Source organism: Phalaenopsis equestris, unplaced genomic scaffold (genome assembly GCF_001263595.1).
Source record: "Phalaenopsis equestris unplaced genomic scaffold, ASM126359v1 Scaffold001236, whole genome shotgun sequence".
In the NCBI taxonomy this organism is placed as follows: Eukaryota; Viridiplantae; Streptophyta; class Magnoliopsida; order Asparagales; family Orchidaceae; genus Phalaenopsis; species Phalaenopsis equestris.
In genome coordinates this window covers 97,131-102,600 of record NW_018165675.1, presented here as the reverse complement: position 1 = coordinate 102,600, position 5,470 = coordinate 97,131, and the positions used below count along the sequence as shown (strand labels likewise).

The window sequence follows — 5,470 nt, the reverse complement described above, 5'->3', positions numbered from 1 at the left end:
AACAGCAAATAGTAATAGGGGACTAATTAAGGGATTAATCAAGGCTTATTAAGTTTATAACTTCAAACTTCTATAACCTTTCATGTGATTTTAATTCATACATGGTGCAATATAACAATTCGATCGATTCGACATGAAGAAATTTATGAAATTAACTCAGTTGAATTCAAAGTAATGCAAAATTTGAGATATATTTCATAATTTCCAAAATATTCATGTAACATTGACAAAAACTAGCAAAACTGAAAAAATTGTGTATTACGTCTTTCCCCTCGTAAAAATTTTGTCCTCAAAATTTTTGAGTTTGCTTAAATAGAAAGGAATATTTCTATCATGTTTCTTATTTTTTCTCTCTTGTAATTTCTTTCTCTGACCTATACTTCCATTTTTTCTTAACGTCAGAAATTTATTTGTTCCTCAACTTATTAACAAATGTTGCTAATTTTTTGTGAGACTCTTCAATATATGTTAAATTATTCGGCAGTTTTATATCTCTAAGTGAAATCATCTATTCTACATTTAAAACTAATTTCCTTAACATTGAAATGTAAAATGCATCATCTAGGTTCGACAAATCTTCAAGTAAATCAAGCTTGTAAGCAACTAGACAAATCTTTTCTATGAATTTGAAAAGAGTGATGTATACTTGTTTCCCTACCAAATCTTGTTGTATATTTCATTGGTCTAATTTATAGAAATACAAATCACCAGAGTTAAACTCTATTTTTATGTGTTTTTAGTCATAATAATTTTGTTGTCGATCATAAGCAGCTTTCAATCTATCGCTCATTAATCTGTTTTTCTTTATGACTTCATCAACTAACTCAAAACCTAACATTTGACATTCACCCACTTTAACCCAACTCAGTGGAATTCTACATTTCCTGTCATATGATGCTTCATTGAGAGTCACCTTGATATTGAATTGATAGATATTATTGTAGGAAAATTCGAGATATGATATTCCCAACTGCCTCCAAAGTCAAGAACACAAAGTCTCAACCGGTCTTTCAATACTAGAATTGTCCTTTCTAATTATTTATCAGTTTGCTGATGAAATATTGTGTTATGATGTAAATGCGTTCTTAAACCACCCCAAATACCTTTCCACAATCTTGATGTGGATCTTCCATCTATGTCAGAACAATAATTTTCAGAATAACATACAATATGATAATTTCTTTTGCATATAATCTGACCAAATATCTAAATTTGTATGTTCAATTAGAAAGAATGAGTTGATTTTGTTAACCTATCAATAATTACTCAGATGCGATTGTGACCCGGTACAATTTTTTTCCCATAACCAAATCCATCACATTTCTTTCTCATTTCAAATCAGGTATATGTAATGATTGCAACAATTCATTAGGTTTCTGATGCTCAACTTTGACAATTTGAAAAGTCTGAAATTTTAACATATTCAACATCCTTCTTCATACATGGCCACTAAAATATTAATTTCAAATCATTGTAATTTAGTGTTATTTTAATGAATTGTGTACCCTAAATGATAAGTTGCATGTATATTTTCCATCTTAAATAAGAACCAATAGATATCTAAAACTGCGGCTTCTTTCTGATAATATCTTATTCATCATAAGTCATATACAAATTCTTTCTTAAGTTAAATTTTTCCAAAATTTATGGATATTCACCGCTAACTTTCTAAGTAGCCTTGATTCTACCTATAAAAATTAATTGCATCGATATAAGATGGAAATATCCCATATCACATGGTCTTCCGACTTCTAACTGTGAGATATTAATTTCTTTAACCAATTTTAATTCTTGGATAATATTACATATTGTACTACATGTGGATTTATGACTCAAAGCATCAGCAAGTAATTTTTTTTGGCAAGACCATACAGTATATCCATATTGTTGTCTTTGAAAAGCCTTTAGCCATCCTCTCTATCTCAAATTTAGCTTTTTCAGTGAAAATATAATTTAGAATCTAATAATCAGTGAATACTTCATATTTCATATACAAGTAATGTCCTCAAATATTAATAGCGAAGACTATAATAGCTAACTTCCATATCATATGTCAAATAATTCCTCTCATATAGTTTCAATTGTATGAATGCATAGGCTATTACATTTTTATTTTGCATTAGAATATAGCCTAAGCTTTTTAATGGAATGTCGCTATATATCTTGAACTCTTTTATATATGATAGAATAGCTAACATTAGAGCAGTGACCAAATATTTATTTAATTCTAAAAAAATTGTGCTTGCATTTTGCAATCTACTCAAAATGAATATCTTTTCTCATCAGCTTGAACAATGGCATTGTTATCAGCAAAAAACTTTTATTGAATCTTCTATAATATCTATCCAAACCAAAAAAAAAATTATGTAGTTCTATAACATTCTTTGGTTTAGGTCATTTCATGATAGCTTTCACCTTCTGAGGACTCACAGAAATTCCTAGCTCATTGATAATATACCCTAAGAATGCAATGTTTCACAGCCAGAATTTGCTTTTTGAAAATTTTGCATATAGTTGATTATGTCTCAGCTGCTTCAATACTATCATCAGATGTTTGGCATGATCATAATCAATTTTTGAATATATCAGAATATCATTAATAAAAATAAAGATAAGTTGATCCACATAAGACTTGAATATTCAATTCATGAAGTCCATGAATATAGCAGAAGCATTTGTAAATCTAAAAGACATAACTAAGAATTTTTAATGATTATACATAGTCTCAAAAAACTGTTTTGGTTACATCTACCTCCTTGACTATAGTCTGTTGATATCTCGATCTCAAATCAATCCAAATAAATATAGTAGCACCTTCCAATTGGTCAAATAAATTGACCCTAGGCAAAAAATATATTTTTTTATTGTCACCTTGCACAAGTCTCTAAAATTAATACATAGCCTCATAAATTTATCTTTCTTATTAACAAATAATAATAGCGCACTTCAAGGTGAATTGTTTGTCCTGATAAGAATCTTATATATTAATTCCTGCAATTGACATTTCAATTCCTTCGGATCCATTCTATAAAATGATTCGAAAATTGCAGAAGTCCTTAGTTATACATCAATGTCAAATTCAACTTCTTATTTTAGTAGTAGCCCCGACAATTCCTAAAGAAATACATCAAAAATTTTTGTAACAACTGGGATGTTCTTTAATTCTTACATATCTTTATTTATAAACTTTTAATACATATTAATAAAATTTTAGGGTCTTTAACGAGCCTATGCTACATTTCCAATGAGCCCAGACAAAGAAAGAGAAAAGGAAACCACATAGCAGAAAAGTAAACAAGCCAAACAAATGAATAAAACAGGTCGGGTACCGCTAGGTCAGCAATATATCCAGTTTATCATTGTGCACATGATAGTAAGTATGACACTTAAACACTCTCATGTGCCATAATCTCTAACAGGATGTCCCGAATACATATTCTTTGAGGTCTTCTTCCCAATAGCTGCAGAAAGCAGACAATTCAGCAAGTGACAGACTTATTCTATGGCCTCGACCTAATAGATTATATCCAACCTAGCATTGGAAAGCATACAACACCAAACTTTCTTCACCAAAGTTTGATTCATTCTCTCTGCTCCTTTTATCATTCCTTTATTCACCAAATCCAGAATTGAAGCCTCTCCAACACAAGCTAGCCGCATATGCCATAGCATAGGGCCGTCAGGAGAATTATCAGCAACAACAGTCATTAAAGTCACTGCATTATCCTGAAGATGGTAAAGGTTGTGATGGTGAACTCTCTTGATAAAAACTATTGCTTCATGACATATCCACAAAACTCATGTCTCAATAAATATTTTGTATCCCTTACACTCTAAAGCCCCAACTAACAACAAAGTCTTCCTGATATCTGGAACATGTTTAACATCAGTCAACTCTCTCACGACAATATCATGCATTCTGAAAAAGATCTCCTTGCACCAATAGTAACTTGCTCATAGTCACTGCGCCGCTATCCAGCTCCTTGTACGTCTAGAACCACCCTCGATGGAGACTAATATGATATGTAGCACATGTATCCAGAATCCAGCATAAATCATCTATAAACAAATTGTGAGAAACTATAGATAATGATATATTTGAATTTTCTTCTTCAATGATATTAGCCTTCGCCTCAGATACAACTTCTTTTCCCTTCTCTTTCAGTTCCAGACAATTTTTCTTCCATTAATCAGTCTCTAAACAGAAAGCACACTGATTTTTTCCAAGTCTGCGCCCACCAGACTTATCCCGCTTTCGAGAAGTGTCGTCGTTATCACATATCTTTGACCAACTCTTCTTCTTCTTCTCAGATCTGTCACGTTGGAGTGTAAGTGCCTCAACTAATTCCACTTTTGTAGACTCTCTGTCTCTTCGACGGAACTCATGATTCAATAGTACCATAGTCACTTCGCAATAATTCAAGGTCTTCTCATGAATGAGTTTAATGGTGAAGTTTTCATACTCATTCATGAGCGAATTCAATAGAAGAAGTCATTCAAGTGTTCATCAACTGTAACCCATGTCTCATCTGAAATATGTAGAGTCGACGATTCATATGAAGATGGTTCTCCACCTCTTTGTGACATATTTGTTCTTCGGCATTCTTCACAATTTCTCTACAGAAGTTTCTATCATCACCCCATATTTGATCTACCGGGTCAAACAATTTCGGATCAAGCCACAAGATCTCCTATTCATCTTCAATCAATCTCTCTAACATATTTTCAGGACATTCCTCATTATCCAAAACTTTCTCCTCATTCAGAGAATACAAGGAATTCATCACATCATATCGCCACATGTCAAAGTTCTCTTTGTCTTCAAATTTCTTCACATCAATTTTGAAGGGATGCGTAACCCCCATTGTGAATATTGAAGAATTTGATATTGTGTTATTGCTCTCACTACTGGAATCTCTTTCTCAAAAGAATTCTTTTAGCATAATACCTGGAAAAAAGAAAAAAAAAAGACAAAAAAAAAGTTATCTCAAAAATAAATTTCATAAAAAAATTTATCTTCACTTTTTTTTTTCAAATTGTCTTTTCTCCTCTTTAAGAAAATTTCTTTCAAATTTGCTTAATCAAAGCTTTTCCCAAAATTATATATTTTCTTCCCAGAAAGTCCCTCTGCTTTCTATGCCCTTACCCAAAAAATGAAACTTTCCCTCTTTACTTTAGTGTTGCTCTCCTAAGATTCACCTAATCAACGCTAGGTGTAGCTTGTTGGAATGGAGAAGCTTTTAGGATATGACAAAGGCTAAAAAACTTATGGAAGAAGCTTCACTCTTATTTATCACCTTTACTTGGCTTGATACAAACTCAAAGACTCCACCCCTATTTATACTAGTGGCACCTCCTAAATTAATGGTTATGATTGTGTCACCACAATTACAATCCAATGGTTACAAATAATTCCACACCTACCACACAATAATTCAACACCTACCACACCTACCACACCTACTACACA

The 5,470-nt window shown here is 31.9% G+C and overlaps 1 protein-coding gene across 2 annotated transcripts in view; it reads left to right on the top strand.

The window, feature by feature from the left end:
• Positions 1–5,470, top strand: part of LOC110033613 (truncated transcription factor CAULIFLOWER A-like) — a 46,727-nt gene that overhangs the window by 35,155 nt on the left and 6,102 nt on the right. The gene's annotated exons all lie outside the window — the stretch shown is intronic.